Source organism: Schistocerca cancellata, chromosome 5 (genome assembly GCF_023864275.1).
Source record: "Schistocerca cancellata isolate TAMUIC-IGC-003103 chromosome 5, iqSchCanc2.1, whole genome shotgun sequence".
Classification (NCBI taxonomy): Eukaryota; Metazoa; Arthropoda; class Insecta; order Orthoptera; family Acrididae; genus Schistocerca; species Schistocerca cancellata.
In genome coordinates, this window is record NC_064630.1 from 461,166,670 (window position 1) to 461,188,102 (window position 21,433).

Below are 21,433 nucleotides of genomic sequence, written 5' to 3' on the forward strand. Positions count from 1 at the left end.
CAATGTGTCATTCCGTAATCTGGAACAAGACTTTACAGGACCTGCAATTGCATCGACACCTTTCTGAATAATGAAAGGGTTGACCGTGGAGAAGCCGTGACCTTCGTCAGACCGAGAAACAACAAGGAACTGTGGCAACGATGGAAGAACCGTCTGTGGCTGAGACTCAGTATACTTACGCTTGTGAGCAGACATAGTGGAAGGTGAGGAAACCATTGCGGAAGAATCCCCCATGATTACCGGCGTCTCCGATGGCGCGCTCCTCCCTTGTGGGGGCCCTCTCTGAGGGCACTCCCGCCTTAGGTGATTGTTCACACCTCAGGTCACACCTCCTGACAAACGGACGGAGGGTCCAATCGGCACTTTCGGAAGGTATCAGCTCGGGTAATCACCTCTCCCTGGGCCTGGCCGTTACCAGGGGGTACGTACGTGTCCTACCTGTCTACCCGGGGCGGGGAATTACGCGTTACCCCGTCACCGGCTACGCACAAAAATGCGTGGGTCGGCCTTCAGACACGCACAGGGAGGAAGAAAGAGAAAGGAAAGGAAAGAAGAGAGGTCTCAAACGCCGCAGCGGAGAAAAGGGTAAAGAGAAGAGGTAAGGAAAAGAGAAGGACAAAGGAAGGAAGGAGACATACAAGCAAAGAAGGCGAAGAATGCGATACATTTTCGAGCGTCCGTCTCTGGACGTAGGCACAAACCATACTCCCGGATGGGGAGAAAGGGAAGGAAAGAGCCAGAGGTGAGGGGAGGAGGGGCGAAGATGGGGGATGGGGAAGGATGCGGAAAGGGAAGGTATGCAGCCCGGAAAGGAAGGAAGGCCACATTAGCTCGGGGTCCCGTGCTCGCTACGCACGTATCCACAAAAGAGTTGTGGACCCGCTGGGGGGGGTGTTTAAACCTGTTCACCAGCTTCACCCAGCTAACCGATAGGTACGTGACTCGATGAGCGAGCAGAAGTCAGCAAAGGCAATACATGTTTCCCGCCGCAGTGTTTCAAAAGAGACACAAACCAAAGAACTGCGTTTCGAAACTGGTTACAGAAAATATTTACGAAAATAATAGGAAAGACCATCTGGCAAGCAATTGAAAGCAAATCTGTTGAGGAACTTAAAGTGACGTTTAACACGCAGGTTTCAAGATACAGGAAAGCCGTATGAGATGGTATCAACACGTATTTCGAGCAAGTGAAGCAACAGTCAGAAGCTGGTTTTCGTTGAAAGTCAGTGATAAACGCCCTCTTAGGAGGCCGAGGCAATGAAGGCTAATACGCTGGTGTGGAAAACTTAAGAGGGAAAATAACTTTCTCTTGAAGTTTCACTGACAACTAACATAGCTCGATGAAACTTGGACCATATATAGAAGGAAACGCTACACTATAGCACAGTAGATAACTCAGAGAAATGTGAAATAAGACGAATGGAAACAACATTTTTATTCAAAAACAATAATGACACGGAAGACACAGCGATTTATGATCACCCCCTGGAGAACACAAGAGGCGGCACGTGTTTTTAACAGGGTATGTCATCACCATGGACTGCAATGCATGCTCCGCAACGTGCTCCCATCCTAGCCGCAAAGTTGGTTAAGAGTTCTCACGGCAGGGCGCTGCATTCCTTCACCACCGCGGCTGAGTAGTGCTGGGTGGTCGTTGGTGCATGAAGACGTGCTGCAATACGACTCTCAAACGCATCCCACAAGAGCTCGACGGAATTTAAGTTGGGAGAACGGGGAAGGCCGGTCCATTCGCTGAATGTCATCTCGTTACAAGAGCTGCTCCACATGCCCTGTTCGATGCGGTCGCTCTTCGTCATCCGTTAAACTGAAATCTCCGTCTGAAAAGATGTGCATGGGAAGGAGAACAGTGTCACAGTAACCTCGGCAGATGACAGTACTGAGTTCAGAGTTTTGGACGTCAGTACGGCTCCCTGCTCTATAACACCTGGACTACCAAAAAAGATCACGTTCGATAATATCCCACGCTGCATTACGTGTTCTCAGCTCTCGCCACATGAGGGTACGTCCAGAATCACTACTCATACTGAATCTGCACTTATGCGAGAAGATTACGCTACAGCAGTCCTGAAAGCACTGTCCCTATGCTCTTGGCTCCATTGCAAACGATGACGCAGATGCATGGGTGACACTGGAATACTGACTGGGTAATTGTTATCAGTTTTAGGAGACAAAATATAAAATTAGTGTATGTCTTCGTTGTGAATGTGTGCATGTACGTGAGTCAGTCAGAGTGTGTCTTGTGTGTGCAGTGGCAGTATAGAGCGTCGATTCCTTTCTGATGCTCTGAGGCAGAGAGACCAACTCCCTCACACACTGCCCTTCCCTTCCACCCTCAACCCCCAGGCGCCATGCCACTGTGGAGGACGAGGGTGCGTTTCTTGCAGTTATGCAGTTATGTTAAATGGGATTTCCGTAGCACCAGCTTGGTTGTTGCACAGTGTAACAGACATGTACTGCTCTAGTTCACTGTCGTCGACTGCCTCCTTTCCTTTGGACCGCAAATAGTTCATAACGCTCCCAATCCATGTAAAACAATGCTGTGAGCAAAGCAAAACTCTTGAGCTACACTCACCATATTTCATCCTTCTTCAAGTTTCCCTATGTTTCTTTCCCATGTGAAGTCATCCAGATGTTGTCTCTGGGCCATGTTGTTATGAAGAATCTCATCACAGTGCACCGTAACTACTCGCTGATTGACGAACAGTCTTCCCGTTCCTTCAACGTCTTTTGCGGCAATTCCCACTTGGTACTGTAGTCATGTTGACCTCACACCATGTGCCCTTCAACTTCCTGTGTACAGATGGTAGATGTCTCGCAAAACTCTCCCATACTTCCATTTGCATCAGACAATTACTATGAATTGTTACTTTATGTAGTTCGTCGGTAAGTTTTGCAGAGCAGTGTACCTTCCTACCAACAAGATAGTGGGTCTTCACCACCAAGTGGAGGTAGAGAGCCAAAAGGACGGATCTTCTAACATCAAGGGACAAACACTGAGGGTGAAGATTTGTCAATTTACGGTAATGTATAGGTAGAAATCATAGCGCTGCTACCCCAAGGAGCAGAACGGTTCTTTTTAGCCAAATGAGCCACGAGGCTGGACGCAGGGCCAGGAGAATCCCAACTTCGAATATCTGGGAGTGATTTCTATGTCAATAATTCTCTTTTGACAAACGGAAGCCGCGCGAGATCAGTCGAGCGGTCTTGGGCGCTGCAGTCATGGACTGTGCGGCTGCTCCCGGCGGAGGTTCGAGTCCTCCCTCGGGCATGGGTGTGAGTGTTTGTCCGTAGGATAATTTAGGTTAAATAGTGCGTAAGATTAGGGACTGATGACCTTAGCTGCTAAGTCCCATAAGATTTCACACACATTTGATTTTTTTTTTTTTTTTGACCAAGTGAAACCTCCAAGGAACTTTGGTCAGAATTAAGGGACTGGGACTGCCGAGAAAAATAGTGCATTCTTGCAGAGGTTTCCAACTCGCTCAATATTTGTTACAGCAACAGTGCACATGGAGTACATGAAATGATTACATTTACAGCTCAATACCACAAGGGATTCTGAGGTACCAGGTAAGCTAACTCTGGCATTCAGTCGATCTTATGGATGGCGAATAAGGCCCGGAATACGTTATACCAGGCCTGTTCCACCTGTACACATAGTTCTGCAAGAGTTGTTCGTTGACAAGTCGTAAGAGTTCCATCTCGTCCCATCATATCCCACACGTGATTGAAGGAGACAAGTCCAGAGACCGTAATGGCCAGGAAAGTTGCTGCACGTCATGCAGAGCACATTGAGTTTCATGGGCAATGAGTGGGTGAGCATTATCCTGTTGGAACAACACATCACTTCCCTGTTGCAAGAACGGCAAAAAAAAACTGATGTGGGACCTGTGTGTTGGACGAATGCACTCCACGAGACAGCGCTCACCAGGTCTACGTCTTACGTGCGAAAGACCCTCAAATGCGTGCCAACAGAACCTGCTTTCATCGCTAAAAAAATCACGGCGAGATATTCCATCTTCCAAGTGAGCCTCTAACGGCACCAGTCAAGTAGTGCACACCGATGCTGTGGGGTGAGTGGAACACGGGATAGAGGTGTGTGTACCCATAGCCCCACTGCTAATAACTGGTTCGCAACAGTTCGTGTTCACAGTTTAGTCGCGCGCAGTGGCCGTGCGGTCAGAGGTGTCATGTCACTGATTGCACGGCCTCTCCCGCCGGAGGTTCGAGTCCTCCCTTGGGCATGGGTGTGTGTGTGTGTGTGTGTGTGTGTGTGTGTGTGTGTGTTGCTCTAAGCATAACTTAGTTTACATAATGTGTAACTCTAGGGACCGATGACCCCAGCAGTTTGGTCCCTTAGGAATTCACACACATTTCAACATTTTTTGTTGACAGTCTGTGCTCACAAGCTCTCTTGTATGTGCTATGGTACCTGTAAGACCTGCCTCTGCTGCCCTTACAATACTACTATCCTGGCGGGCGTCCGTGCTGCGTAGATATCCAGAACCTCGTTTACGGGTGTGAGAATCTTCACTTGACCACTGATAACAGCACTCCTGTCGCAGTACGACCAGTTTGTGTGGCAGTTCTCCGAAAGGACCCCTCCGCCACTCCGTTCGTCACAATTTGACCCGTTTCAAACTCGCTACGTTGGCTGTAGGAAGCACGAGTAAATCTCCGTGGCTTGGCCACATGCCTAGTTCACACGTTTGCACCACTCTGAGCATCCCCTATTGAAGGGTAGTCACAGATGGCATTCTGGTTGCTACGTCTGAACGTTGTCTATTGGCGGACGTCGTTCAAACCAATATCAGTACGTTCACAGGTAATGTATGCCGTCATCGGGTCAAAATCGACGTAATCTTTCCCGATAGACTAAGTTTTTCCCAGCAGTGTATTTCATGAATGTGTAATTGTCTTCAGGTGTACCAGACAAAATATAAAATTAGTCTATGTCTACGTTGTTAATGAGTGCATGTACGTGTGTCAGTCAGAGTGTCCTGTGTGTGCAGTGACGGTGTACTATGTTGATGCCTTTTTGGTGCTCAATGCAATTTTCCAGCTGCGGTCTATGTTCCAAACGCCAATCAATAAGTAAGATATGTCATCCGTCGCGAGGACGACAGCAGGACAGGGACAGCCTCAGGCCCCCGTCACGGTCCAGAAAGCGACTGTAATGAGAGGGGGCGCTCGGCCGACAGATCTCGACGGGGTGCTAGCGCCGTGGAATGCGACGCGCCGGCCGTCGGACGCGTCCGGATTCCGATACGGCCGATCGCCTGCCGCTGCGCGCCCCGGCTATTTTCAGCTCCGTCCACCTGGGCCGCTTCGCGCATTGCTAACGTGCTTCTCCGGCCGGGAAATAATTTATAACCGGTCACATTTAATAACTCAATAGTATCGCGGGGCCAGCGCGAAACCGGCGCGTAGGAGGCGTCCCGTCTCGTCGGATATGCCGACGCCGCCGCCGCTGTCGCTGCCGCCGTTGTAAATCATACTTCTGTGCAAAGAAGACGCATGGTCTCCTGCGGGCCACGTGACAGACGGAATGGTGCCTGGCTATAAATTAGCGAAGTAATAATTGCCGCGAAATGGGAGGGACTAATTAATATTCGGCTGCCACGGTCACTTTGCTTTTCGTACTCTCTGTAGTAATTTGTTCTTACTAATTTGAGATCTTGTCTGCATTATGAAAGGAAGTTGCAACACAGATCATTTTCTAGCAGCCTGGTTGTATTCATTAAGCAATAGGTTATTAAGATACGGATGTACATCTGCACATGTATACTTCTTTCTTCATTCTTTGTTCAGCTGTGCCAGAGCCTAGTTATGATTTCAAAATGTGTGTGAATTCATAAGTGTCCAAACTGCTGAGGTCATCGGTCCCTAGCCTTACACACTACTTAAATTAACTTATGCTAAGAACAATACACACACCCATGCCCGAGGGACAACTCGAGCCTCCGGTGGGAGGGACCACGAAATCCGCGACATGGCGCCTCTAACCGCGCAGCCACTCCTCATGGCTTAGTTATGATGAGCAGACAGCTATCCTATATTGTTAATCATTTTATTTCTGTGAGCTAATATTTTTTCTGAAGTTAAAATCTTCTGGGTTATTAGGCCGCGTCATGTTTCTTCTAAAATGTTCGACGTTTCGGCCCCTCAGGATCTTTTGGTGTCCACTACTGCTAGAACACTGTCAGAGACGAGTGTCGCGTCTACTTATAAAGGGGGTTTTCTGGCGTTCGTGCTGGAGAAGTGATAGTATTGGTTAAAATTCATATGGCTACCATTGGTGGGCCATAGTCATAGGCTAATATTCCCGCTCTGTTGCAGAAGAAGGGACGTTTGTAGCTCATCTCCTGTGGATACCACTGGCGGTCCATCGTCATTGGATAGAAAGGCACTATTCCACTTAACGGTTATTGGTTGAAATGCCTGGTTGGTCGTCATCAGTGGCTAGGTTCGAAACGGACAGAGCAAGAGAGAGGGAATGTTTGCCCAAAAATATTATTGTCCGCCGAGGTGACTTGCAGAGCGTTGTTTATGCCGCTCGCACACCACGGCCGCGTATTTACTTCCTTGATGGCGGGGAGGCACGATGATGCATGCCTATAGCCGTCCTCTCTATTAAAATTAGATGCATTCTTAGAAATTTCAACCGCTTCTCTGACCTTTCTTCAATAAATGTTTGTTTCTTTAGCCAGTACACGTACATTATTAAAACTCCCCCTTTATAAATGGACGCGACACTCGTCTCTGACAGTGTTCTAGCAGTAGTGGACACCAAAACATCCTGAGGAAGATTCCAGCGGAGGGGCCGAAACGTCGAACATTTTAGAAGAAACATGACGCGCCCTAATAACGCAGAAGATCTTAACTTCAGCGACAACGGCCACGAAATCCTGCAGACTTACTTAATATTCTTTCTCATGCCATAATCGTTTGTTATCGCGTGGAAGAGAGACGTCTGGTTTCATAGTTCTCTGCAATGTTTAAACGTAATACACGCATTCGTATTATAACCTATTGTGTTCAACTACATCTACTTCCAGGGTGAAGCAGAACGCCACCGACAAACTTTCAGAGGTAGCAGCGTGGGCCGAAACAAGAGTAAAATGTTCATTACACTGGGCTCTGCATACATTAAGGGCTGTGGGCGCTTGTTCATATTTTCTGGCTTGAAACACATTTCATCTACTGAACACGTGTAGGTAGGCAGAGTAGAGTCCCTGTTTACTAGACATTTTTTCTCATTTACTCCATACCATTGAAAGGTCTCTGTTGGATTCCTTTCATGTTAATTTCTTAAATCTGTTGTCATTTACGGCATAAATTTCTCTTCTAAATTTACTGTGGCGTTTCTGACTATCTGGGAGGAGACTGAGTAGTGGAACGTGTTACTTTTACACATAAACAAGAACGATCTGTCACACTACTACACTTTCAAACACAGTTTATATGTAATTCATGTCACACAGTCTCATACGGAACTTACATCCGCTTTCTTTTATATACTGTATATGATAATATACTGTCAACCCCCTTCCCTTCTGTGTGAGAGGATGAATGAGCAAATGTATTTCTAGTTGCATGCCTCAGGGTAGCAGACAAGCCTGTCTGCTAGAGAACAGTAGGACCAACGTCGGAAGAGGTAGCTACGCTTTCTAAAAGCAAAGAGGTTTCTATCCTTAGTATGGTCCTGTCTGTCCTTTGTCATGTTGGTATAGGAAGCTGCCTCTCTGGCCACTTCCGTTTGTATTTGTGAGCCACCCTCAGAAAGGGACCAGGTCAGTCCTTCTGTGGCGAGCGTCTAAAGTGGTAAGCTCTCCGGCTAAGCGCGTGTCTGCTAAGTCCGTAGGACAATGGAGATCTTAAGTTCAGCCTAACTGAAAATTTAATCACCTTTATTTCAGGTTTAGCTCTAAAATATCTAATGTTATCTTAAATTGCAGCGCAGTGTAATTCTCGTGTGAAGTTCATAATATATTCCGGTAGTTGCTTTGTCACTACTTTGTGAGTAAAGTGGAACCACGTGTTGATCAGTAACTCTAACTAAGATCATCAATCTTAAATGCGAATGTGCGTGAGATTATAACTTCTCGTCTTGATAATATTTTTCAATATAGCAACTTTTCTTTATGTTCAACCCACGTGGGGTGTACTTTGTGAAACGAGTGCCACGTGCTTATACAATTGTTTGACCCATCAGGTTAATAGTAAGACGATAGTAACCAGTTCGAGGTTTTTCTTTTGTAAATTGCTTTTCGATCTAATTTATTTTAATTATCAAAATTATTGTGGTGTTACACTCTTTGTGTAAACCAAGTTGACCACGTGAAGCATGTGGTGTAATCATCAAAGTAGCCCTCAGCTATTCTTTTCGGGAAGATTTCACAGAGAGTTAATATGAATTTAGTATACCAGTGTGTGGTAATTACATGGCGGACAGGATTGTGCTACGAACGTAACTTCTTTGGTTGAAAATTGAATCGGTTGGTAGTGGTTAATTTCCTCTTGCATATGTTTCAACGTTCTTTGTGTGTTGTTTTATGAATGCAGTGTTGTATGCAGTCTCCCAATCTTGGCTCCATATTTGAGTGTTCCGTAAGATTACAAACTCACATTTTCAGTCCTAAATAAGGCACCAGCTTAGTTATGACTCACGTTTAATATGCTGAAATTTCAATGATCAATGTTAAAATAAATTTCCAAATATAAACTGATTTATTTCTTTTTATTTAAACTCTCTTTTATATATATATATATATATATATATATATATATATATATATATATCACCGGTTATCGTATGCCTATTAAAAGATTATAATTCATGTTAGTCTGGTTGGGAATTTGGTAAGCTAAACTGGATACCTGGTGAAACAGTTGCTCAGTAATGCAAGATTAACTTCCCCAGACAGCTCACAGCTTTTAACCCGCTTTTATTGTCTATCAGTTCAGCTTACATAGCAAATTAAAGCAACAATGTTACACCATCACCTCTGAAAGTTTGTCAGTGGAGTTCCATTTCACTCTAAATGGTTCAAAATGGCTCTTAGCACTATGGGACTCAACTGCTGAGGTCATTAGTCCCCTAGAACTTAGAACTAGTTAAACCTAACTAACCTAAGGACATCACACACATCCATGCCCGAGGCAGGATTCGAACCTGCGACCGTAGCGGTCTCGCGGTTCCAGACTGCAGCGCCAGAACCGCGCGGCCACTTCGGCCGGCCCATTTCACTCTCTATGTCCTCCGAAAGCTACTACATAGTGAGGGATACAGAGTACTTCATACCAATATTATCTATAATCTGCCCTTTCCGTTCCTGAATTGAGCGAAGGAATAAACTGTCTATGCTCCTCCATAAGCGTGTAGCAGGTTTTCCGATAACATCATCGCCATTTTCCAAAGATTCCCATATGACTTCTCCAAGCAGCTCTTCACCTCTACCTACACTTCCATCTACATAAGTACGCTACCTGACAGAAACTGAAGCATTCAAAAGACATAATGTGATTCAATGTAGTTTCAGTACACGTTTACACCGTTAGTGGGTAAATGATTACAACGGCAACGCTCTGTGACACAAAATCTGACACCAGAGTGCATTAGTGTCATTACCAGTCCCGTTAGGGTATACAAGGAGAGTGAACGGTGACCGATGTTCAATGTTCGCCGTGAAGGCAGAGTTATCAACACCTGACAGAGTTTGAAAATGTGAGTCTCCATTAGGTCTTCTGATCGAATACGAGTCTTGATTTGTGGGGCATTCAGCTGCGACAGTGGCCTGACGTTGGGCAGCATAGGAACGTGAGGGCATTCAACGTTGTGGTCAACCACTTACCCCCACATCCAAATGCCCCAAGTCCGCAATATGGCCAGCTACATAGATAATAGATTACCAGGGCGCTCTCTTTGACGTAGATGGCGCCAGAGAAAAGCACCCACCAGCTCTGCACAAGATAGTCCCTCTGCGAGAGATGGCCAGCGATGCAGGTGTCTTCTCTTAGATTCAGGTCTGTGGGCGGCAGCTACTGTGCTCCCTCGGGATGATCGTAGTTTGAAGCTCGCCAGGTGTCGTCCTCTAGGCCTCTGGGGAGCCTGCTGGTAGGAGGCATCCAAGCCTTCTCATAGGCAAAGGCGAAGGCAGGGCGGCAGCAGCCCATGGCAAACAAGTCCTTCAGGCCGGGAAAGCTGTTGCATCGAAGATCGATGTCATTTAGGTAGACTATCGATGGAGCGTCACAGGTCCTACCTCGGAAATGGTTAGCCGCAAACTCGGAACTGGCCTTTGGTAGTCAGAGTTTCTGTACTGTTCGATCAACGCTAAGCTGTGGCGACGGCTCCTTATCGATTCTTCCCTGCCCTCCGTAGGCGTATATGTCTATGGCGCCATATTTCCCTCTGTGTATCGATTCTCTTTGTGAAGCAACAGCTCTGGCGGTGCATCGAGGAAGCGGCGGAACGCAGAGGGAGCCAGTACCACTAGGGCAAGCGGACATTTGTGTATGGCGAACTAGGGCGACCAGCGGCCCGGACTACAGCGGCGGCTATATTTCTCGGGTGCTTGTTTAGGTCACGGCATTAGCGTTTCTCGCTTACTGCAGTTTAGGGGGAGACGGGGTCCGGTTATATGAATTCCATTCGTTTTGACGCCCGTTGGTATGTGATTCAGGCGATTCAGTGCTGTTTGCGGCTGGATATTTAATGCTGTCATGACGATATTCGACTTGCCTTCGCCTTTTGCACCTTTGATGCACAGTGGTCGTCCTACGAGAGCTTCTGGCTTTGCCTGGTCTCAGTTTCTTCCTGAAGGGCTGAATTTAATTTGATTACTGATTGAGCCCCCCTTTCTTATTTATTGGAATATGTTTATTAATTGTGTATTCGTGCCTTTCAGTTCCTTTCTGGGGTAGTTTTCTGCGTTATTTATCGCACGTGTAGTTTGGTACCTTGCTGAGAGACTGTACGGCTGCGACCCTCTTGAGAAGAGCTGTTGGGTGCTTTTCTCGGACGCTGTCTATGTCAATGAGAGCGTCCTGGTAACCTGCTATCTGTGCAGTTACATTGGCCGAAGGCAATTATTTAACTAACGTTATCTTTATATTGTATTGGTGATTACTTTGAGGGTTGCCTTGTTTTATTTAAATGTTGATGGCCACCCTTTTTTTTAATAAGTGTGTTGTTAATTGAAGTTTAGTCCTTCAGCATTCTTTAAACAATTTTGTGGTGTAACTGGGTCACACTTTTATCATGGATGGCTACGGCAAATTCTGATTGAACTTAAATATTGAATTTACTAGTCGTATTTGGCTTTTAATTTTTTTTATTTATGGGGGAGTGGATTTAAACCTTGTATGTCTAATACGTATGCAAATTGTGTTATAGATTTCTCTGCTTAAAAGTGTCGTGTAAGCAGCTAATCCGGGGTGAGAATCTGTTTAGTTATAATTCTGTAGAGGTAAGCTCGTCCCTTCCTGCCCTATTATACTATACGCCAACAAATGGCCTTGTGACGTATCAGTTATCGGCTGTATTTTCGCTGAGCTTCTGATTATAATTTTGACTAGCCAGTTAATTGAAGCTTGACACTGCCTTTAACTATCATGTTCTGTTTTCTTGAATAGATCTTTGTCACGAGAGTTAAAGATAAGTTGCTACTTTTTGGTATGTTATCGTAAGGGCTACATTTATAATTCCAGAATGAAATTTTAACTCTGCAGCGGAGTGTGCGCTGATATGAAACTTCCTGGCAGATTAAAACTGTGTGCCCGACCGAGTCTCGAACTCGGGATCTTTGCCTTTCGCGGGCAAGTGCTCTACCAACTGAGCTACCGAATCATGACTCAGGTCCGGTACTCACATCTTTACTTCTGCCAGTATACATTTATAATTGTTAAGCCGCTTCTTCGCCCCTTACTTATTAGTGTCTTTTGTTAACAGCATTAACTTGCCTCAGCTTGCAACCGACTTCTCTGGGTCTCACAGGCGCGGGGACCTGCTGATGTTTGCCGTCTGCTGGAACAAAAATTGTTCAAATAGCTCTGAGCACTATGGGACTTAACTTTTGAGGTCCCCTAGAACTTAGAACTACTTAAACCTAACTAATCTAAGGACATCACACACACCCATGCCCGAGGCAGGATTCGAACCTGCGACCGTAGCGGTCGCGCGGTTCCAGACTGTAGCGCCTAGAACCGCTCGGCCACACAGGCCGGCTGCTAGAACAAGCAACTTAAGTTCTGTTGTGTGTTTAACGTCCTGTATTGTTACTCAAAATTGTACCCTTTCCCTCACAACACCTTGCTTAGTACAGTTTTAGATTTAAGTAACAGTCCTGCATAGTTTATTTGAAAGTGTTTCGTTTAACTGGCTCTAGCCTGAACTGCCAGTTTACTGCTTTCACCTTATATCCTCTAGAGGCACTTTAGTGTGACTTGTTTTTTAAAAAAAATTTCAAAATTCTTTTCTCGATATAAGGAACAGTTAATGCTACTATGAAATAATTTTTTGCCTTTAATGAAATAAGTGGATACTATAAATTGCTGGGTACTATAAGTTACAGCATTTTTTGCGATTGGCATCATGGCTTGGTCGAGTGCAGACTGAATGTGGGAATAATACTCAAGGCATCATTTTTAGCGTTTTCTTAATGTGAAACGCTACTGTTCTTTATTGTGTATATACCTCCGTTATATATTTTTGACATATTTTCCCTTTGGTTGTGGTTTGTTAAGAGGGAGTCTGATCATTACTATGTTTAATATTGTTTGTTGTTATTTGAATAAATTTAATCAAACGACAAATGACGTTACTGCTCTGGGTTGTCCGCTCACGTTTCCTTATCTTTCCACCCTTTGTAAAGGTGTTTCGAACGCAAATGATATCATCATGTGGCAAGAATGACCGAATATGCTCTAGTTTTCTGAACTCATCAGTGCACTGCACCTTGTCGTGCTGTCACAGCTCTTTCCTTTAGGTGTTGAGTTTCGTTATTTCTGCAGCGTCTTTGTGCTGTAAAGCCACACTTGTGTTCGAATTACACATCGTTACTTCACTGTGCCAGGTCAAAGAATTGACATTATTTATTTAAAAAAAGTTTAAAAAAAGGGGGGGAGGGATATTTTGCATGCTTCTCTGTGAGGTCACTCTGTTACATAGGCTGTTTGGTTATCCACGTCAAGTAGATCATTTTTTATTCTTTTTTTTTCCATTATGCTCCGTCACAGTATTTGTAATACTAAGCGTATGAATTATCTGATTGTGTCTGTTTGTAGTATGTGTGCGTGTGTGTGTGGTGCAATTTTCGTGTTGGATGATGATGATGATTATGATGATGATGATGATAGAAGAGAGAGTGCAAAACCCAGTGCGGGAACATAGCCTACTCGTTCCGAATAGCACCAGGGAGGCCGCCGAGCTTAACATCCCCATCCGATGGACGGATCTTCATCAACAGTGTCACATGTCCTTGCTTCATGAGGCGCTATGGACGCGTTTGCTATTTAAATCAGGACACTGGCGCAAAGTCTGGTGATCAGGAATGTTACACCACCAACTCTCATCCCCTTTCTGGTCAAATACTGGCAGTGAAAATAATTTTCCGTCACTTCAATTCGAACTGTCTTACCCTTGCTTCGAGCGCCACCGCACAAGCGTCAGCCACGGAGGAGAGTAAAAACTGAGATACTGCGTGGCCACGCTACATGCGATATCGGCTATTCCGCCTTGTTGGCGTTCCAATCTACATATTGCGTACTAGCTTACCTTGTCTTCAACTCTGGCACTGGTGCTGGCCAGGTAAAACTTTAAAAAAAATTTCACTTCTACCCAGAATATCTTTCTGGTGTGCTATAACCTGTCAAAAAGTATTAAGTCTTCTTTATATGGAGGCGTAGTGCGGACTTTTCAAAGCAGTTTTCTGTGCTTCGACTTGTTGTTCAAGGTCGTTCTGGCCTTCAGCAATTTGTAGAACTTCATCAGCATACAGCACTGTCCAAGGTGGTAATTGCTGAAGAATTCTGATGACCGCGCCTATTATTATGAGGAAGAGTAGGGAAGAAAGAGCGGATCTCGAGTGGGGACTGGTAGAAACAGATACGTCATCTGATTATACTTTACTTTTAGGACTGCCGTATAGCAGTCGAACTCATTCAGTTAGCTCTTTAGATACATCCTGACTATCTGACATATTTACAGAGGGGAGGAGAGGATCGTAGAGGTCAGTTGGTGGCACAGTTTAGCGCATCATGCTGTAGAGAAAGTAGGATCCTAGGACCGAGAATGACAACACTATTTGATTTGCTGAATGGTATGCTACTTGAAGAGTCGTACTGGTTGCATAAACATTGTAGACACACCTCAGTGGTTTCGACGAGAACAGCTTCTGGAATTAGCTTCATTTCAGCAAGAAGATAACTTGATCATCTTCGAGATTAGCTGGTCCTTCCGAAGAATTACTCAACAATGGATACTAAAGTTTGTTTTGAACAGTAGCGCCGTGAACAGGATGACTCTGCCGGAATTGTGCCCCAGTTTACATCATAACTTAAAATTTAATGTGTGCGACGAAGTTAAGCTGCTTTGGCGTGTATTTCTTCACGATTCCACTGCGAAAGACTCCTAAGAGACAGTCTAGTCTGTAATTTGTTTGTCTTCACGACTATCTTCCACACCTGCTGTCATAGATCTGGTATTATTATTCTTTATTACGATTTAAGTTCATTTCATTTTAAAAGTGTTTCACCATCCAGCTAGTTACTTGACTCCACAACGCACTTTGCAGTCTCTGCCTACTGAGCCCCCTCATTCCATACACATTTCTGATGAACATCTGACATATCTTCTCTAACTTACAATCACTCGTTCCCTCTCTCTATTTATATTTTTCTCTCTCCCTCAATCTCATCTCTCTATGCTTCCTATCCTGTCTCTCTCTCTCTCTCTCTCTCTCTCTCTCTCTCTCTCTCTCTCTCACTCACTCACACACACACACACACACACACACACACACACGAAAGTGTATAAAATGTATCCACAGTGGCATTACTCCCAACCTACATGAAAATACAAATGACTAATCGAAGGCGTTGTTCTGAATGCGGAATAGGAGAAATTACATTACTATTTCTACGTAGACAAACACTGTGTAGTATTCTAATGTGAAGTGAGAACAATGTGAATGCAGCAAAAGTAAATGAAGGGTCGTAAAATGTGGAGAACTGAATGTGCGAACACATTCATTTTCCAAATTTAACCTCCGGTAATGACGAGGGAGAAAACAGTGGATTTCATAACATGTAAACAAGAGGAGAAAAAACCGTAAGTAAATTGTACATAAAATTTATAAAGAAAAACTGTTTTTGATCGACAAATAGCAAAATGAGAAACGTATTATATGCACTATATTTCCAGAATGGCCACAGAAAATGCTTTGTGAACAAATTCGAAACGCATCTGGTGAAACACTCTTAAAATGCAGTAAACGTAAGTCGGAATAAAGAATAATAACAATAATAATATGTGACATGTGTGCTCGAAGTATTTCGCTGTGGCATGCTTCAACAAAATCTTCTCGGTTTACAAGCCGCGTCATTTGGAATAAGCATTTTATTCAAAGTGACGTAGCTTGTAAACGCAGAACATTTTATTGACAGAATAGACGGTTTATATCAGGAGAACGTTCTATCCTTAATAGCCGAATCTGCTGAAGCGAAACTCAGACATCTGGTTTGAATTAGTATGGCAGGAGAAATTTCCTTCGCTGATATTTGGATAACAAATTAGTGGTTATGGGGCAAATTACCTCATCACTGCTCTGTGCGTCAATGCTGTTTGTTAAATACTCAAAGCGCAGGAAAAGATTGAAATAATGTAGACATGCAACGGTCTCGACAGTGATCTGTCAGTCGGTTGGGGCACTTCGAGTTTATTAGCCCTTTGCTGCTATTCAAGAACAACAGACTATGAGCCAGCTTGGACGCTCCCTTCGACCAATTTATGGTCCTACCCGCAGCATATCGTTTGTTACTTCTGTACTGTGATCTAAGAAGTCGCTCATCATTTGGTGGAAAAAAAAGAGGCTGTCGCTAGTTGGTAAGGGAATAAGGAAGACGAATATATGGCTAGAGGGAAGGAACTGGTAATGTTACAGTGACTATTAAACAAAATAAAAAAAGATAAAACAAAATGAATTAAATAAAATTTCTATGTTATGATCGATGAGACTGTATGAAACTGGCCGTCTGCGGTTTCACCCTCAAATTTAAGGTGTCATTGGACGTTAGCGTTGTCGAGTACGTTGTTATCAAAGTGCTCTCCCAACTAGAGGTCTGCATTATCTCCGATTTTTACCGGCGAGTCCCGCTCGCCCCTCTGACTCTCGGGAGTGGGCGGCCGAGCGTCCTCTTCCGCCGGCTGTGGGCAGCCGATCGCCAGCGCTCGGCCGGGTGCGCCAAACGCTCGGCCGGTCGCCAGTGACCGGTGGACTCGGAGCCAGCGAGCGGCGCTTCGTCACACTCCTTGAGATCAGAGGCCACCGCTTCACATTAACCACTCACTTATTTCTTTTACAAATGTCTTTCGTTGTTTACTACCAGTTCTATGACCTAAACAATACACTTGTATATGTTACATTTGATGTTTGTTAATATGTTACAGAGGGGTTGGGTTGTTTGGGGGAGGAGACCAAACAGCGAGGTTATCGGTCTCATCGGATTACGGAAGGACAGGGAAGGAAGTCGGCCGTGCCCTATCGAAGGAACCATCCCGGCATTTACCTCGAGCGATTTAGGGAAATCACGGAAAACCTAAATCAGGATGGCCGGACGCGGGATTGAACAGTCGTCTACCCGAATGCGAGTCCAGTGTACTAACCACTGCGCCACCTCGCTCGGTATGTTGCAGACTACTGGAGTCTCACCTTTGAGGTTATCATGTATTCCAGTAAATCTCCAAACTCGGCCACGTATACGTTGTACTAATATTGAATGCAGGATCGGGAAGGAATGACGGAGTTAAGAGTAATACTCACGAAATTTTGTTGCACAAACGTTAATTTCTGAACAAATTATGACCTATAAATAACGTTTTAAGTGAATCATGACTATACAATTCGTTTTTCATCATTGGTGCTCCCTGATACACAGGCGTCATTTATGTTCCTGGAGCTATTACTACAACTGGCCGTTTGAACTTCTTCCTGTGAAGTCAATGAAAGTGGAATCATGCATTTATAGAGTTTGAGGAATGTTTCCTTCCTTGTGATTACGTGGTATGTAGTGAATACTTACGTAATTGTGATGGATGAATAAGAGATCATTCACCTTGTCTGATTCCAGGCACGATCTTTTGCTGGACAGCAGGTGACCGGCCTGGCTAAAATTTCTCTCGCTGCCAGCACTAGTAGCAGGAATACAGAGAACTCTTCTGGCTACTACCGACAGCCTTGTAAATAACCCCGCGTGCGTTTTCCACCACTGCAAAATTTGTCCTTCGGCACAGCTACAGTCGGATTTGGAGGGCGAAAGGTACCTGTCGAATTCATTGGTAGTAACTGTGTGTCCATCTTCGTCGTCCCATCTGAACTTCAGTCCATTCTGGGCTTTTTCATGAGAGGAACTTGGCCACTGTTTGCTTGAATGGACTCTAAACATGAATGAAAACATCCGTAAGATATTCCTGTCACCTTCAAATATGTATACACCTTAGTTAGAATTACTGGTTACTAAACGACTATATTTACGGTGACATTTTATATACATCGCACAAATTACATCAAAACGCATTGTGGAATGTTTAAACTGCGAAACCTTTCCCAAATATCACATTGTAGACGTAATAAATGTTGATCTAACGAAAGATGACAGATTAGACTAACATTCGTTTACTAATTGGTTTCAGTGAATGAAACTTACCATTTACGGGCAGTTCCGAGTTCAATCGTCGAACTTCAGCATACGCGGCTTGCTTTTCGTCTGCTGTGAGTTTCTTCAAATGACGCCGTGATGGCGATAGAACCATGGCAACGTAATGGATAGCCTCAATTTTGCACTTCTCTGTGATGAAGTGCGCTGCCCTCCTTTTTATTTTCGCTATGAGCTGAAAAGGAAACCCAATATACATATCTGCACTCTGATAATTCAACAGTTGTATAAAGGATCGTAACCTATAGAAAGTGTTCTTACCTCGTTGTCACTGTCTATTGGTTCACAATGATGTAACAGACTCTTGTAACACGGCAGCACACGTACCAGCGTTGTTATCTTTGCAGTTTCCAAATCCAGACTCGTTTCTTTAAAGGGGGGTTAGAAAATCGATAACGTCTCATACGCACCCTTCTTGGAAGGTTTCTGAGAGTGTCGACTGCCCCCGGGATTCTAGTAGATCTCGAATATCGTCGATTTGACTTATGACGGAATTGAGCATTAACAGTATACTGTTCCACCGATTTACAGCTTCTTGCTTCACAGAGTGCCGCAGACGCCCCGAGTGACCCGATCTCTTCAAATGGCCTACTATAGCTCTTGCTAATAGTAGACACGACAGGATTTCAGGAGCTTCGTGTTCTAAAAACGTCTCTTGAAATGTGTGACGAAGCGCAGTTATCAAGCAGTGATCAAAGCAAGGCAAACGGTCGTCAGATCCAAGTGCCTTTCTCATATTAGCTCCTTGGTTGGTGACAAAGTAACATTTCGTGCCGGCCGAGGTGGCCGAGCGGTTCTAGGCGCTACAGTCTGGAACCGCGTGACCGCTACGGTCGCAGTTTCGAATCCTGCCTCGGGCATGGATGTGTGTGATGTCCTTAGGTTAGTTAGCTTTAAGTAGTTCTAAGTTCTAGGGGACTGATGACCTCAGAAGTTGAGTCCCACAGTGCTCAGAGCCATTTGAACCATTTTTTTAACATTTCGTAACATCATTCTTGTTAATTCCTAACGCAAACATCCGCTCTTCGATTTCGTGACGTATGTTCTCTCCTGCCTTAGATACGTCCGGAAACTCGGTTGTTATCAAAACAAGCGTTTCTAGCTGCCACTCATCATTCACATTATGCGACGTCACAGTCAAAAAATTTCTCTTCTTGTAGTTATCAGACCACAGATCAGCGTCTAAAGCGCACATTTTGTTCTTTAAGGCACACATTAGTTTGGGCACCATTGTCACTCGTATTTTGTCTGCCTTTTCTTTAATATGCCGTGATAAAGTGGTAGGGTGCGGAAGAACATCTTCTATACTGACTTTGCCGTAAGTGGCGCCAACATTGATGAGCTCCTGCGAATAATTCTTGACGCCAATCTTACTACAACTTTCTCTATGCTACTTGGTACTGCAAGTGGTCGGTGGACTTCTGCTCCGCATTTACTTTTGCAGTGCCGAATCATACCTGTTGTGCTTGACTCGTACGAAAGTATGGTATTACATGTGGTTGTTGTTGTGGTCTTCAGTCCTGAGACTGGTTTGATGCAGCTCTCCATGCTACCCTATCCTGTGCAAGCTTCTTCATCTCCCAGTACTTACTGCAACCCACATCCTTCTGAATCTGCTTAGTATATTCATCTCTTGGTCTCCCTCTACGATTTTTACCCTCCACGCTGCCCTCCAATGCTAAATTTGTGATCCCTTAGAACGTGTCCTACCAACCGGTCCCTTCTTCTAGTCAAGTTGTGCCACAAACTAATCTTCTCCCCTATTCTATTTAATACTTCATCATTAGTTATGTGATCTACCCATCTAATCTTCAGCATTCTTCTGTAGCACCACATTTCGAAAGCTTCTATTCTCTTCTTGTCTAAACTCTTTATCGTCCATGTTTCACTTCCGTACATGACTGCACTCCATACAAACACCTTCAGAAACGACTTCCTGACACTTAAATCTATACTCGATGTTAACAAATTTCTCTTCTTCAGAAACGCTTACCTTGCCATTGCCAGTCTACATTTTGTATCGTCTCTACTTCGGCCATCATCAGTTATTTTGCCGCCCAAATAGCAAAACTCCTTTACTACTTTAAGTGCCTCATTTCCTTATCTAATTCCCTCAGCATCGACTTAATTCGACTACATTCCATTATCCTCGTTTTGCTTTTGTTGATGTTCATCTTATATCCTCCTTTCAAGACATTGCCCATTCCGTTCAACTGCTCTTCCAAGTCCTTTGCTGTCTCTGACAGAATTACAACGTCATCGGCGAACCTCGAAGTCTTTATTTCGTCTCCATGGATTTTAATATCTACTCCGAATTTTTCTTTTGTTTCCTTTACTGCTTGCTCAATATACAGATTGAATAACATCGGGGAGAGGCTACAACCCTGTCTCACTCCCTTCCCAACCACTGCTTCCCTTTCATGCCCCTCGACTCTTATAACTGCCATCTGGTTTCTGTACAAATTGTAAATAGCCTTTCGCTCCCTCTATTTTACCCCTGCCACCTTTAGAATGTACATGTGGTACATTGCACGAAATCAGCAGAAGTCTGCGTGACAGGATCCACTACAAGTGCAAACGATTTCCAAGCTTGACTTTTCGCCTCCTATTCCGACAAGTCTTTCTCCTTCAGGACTATTGAGCCGCTCCTAATTCTCTCCATAATACTTCTCTTCGTTTCATGAATGGAACGTTTACGACCTATACTTGGTTTATCCATAACGCTGTCTGCGCTGCTCAAAGCCAGGTCGTCAAGTGCGTTTACACACGGTTTCTAATGCGATTCGGCACTGTAGAGCGCGGCGGTTGTACTGTCACCGGCCGAGGTTGTGAGTACGCTCGAGCGCCCGGCAGTGCTCGACAGTCCAACCGACAACCGAGAGGTGGAGAACAACCGGCCACATGGTGCATTAGACGGCCACAGCCGTATCGCAGCGTGGGCCTTTCCCAGCCGTCGAGCAGCGGCACGAAATGGGAAATGCTCGAGCGGTTGTTTTCATCGAAATTCAGAGCTCTGCTCCCAACTACTAATGTCAGCCGACAAATTCCTAGCCGTTAATTGACCTTCGTGCAACTTTTTCGCTGGTCTCCTTCCAGCTATGAAAAGGGCCGTTCGACTACAGAGGGCAGAATAGTTATGTAACTACCATAAATATCATAGCTGATCTCCTGCGTGTTATTCTCAATCTTAATGGAAGAAAAATGGAAATTTGTGGTAAGGTGTTATGGGACCAAACCGCTGAGGTCATCGGTCCCTAAGCTTACACACTACTTAATCAAACTAACTTACGCCAAGGACAACACACACACACACCCATGCCCGAGGGAGGACTCGAACTTCCGACGGGGGTAGCCGCGCGCACCGTGACAAGGCACCCCTGACCGCTCGGCTACCCCGCGAGGCGGTCTTAAGGCTGGCATCATCTTAAACACTACATCATATCTTGTTTAAAGAAATCTAAATGGGATAAACATATAG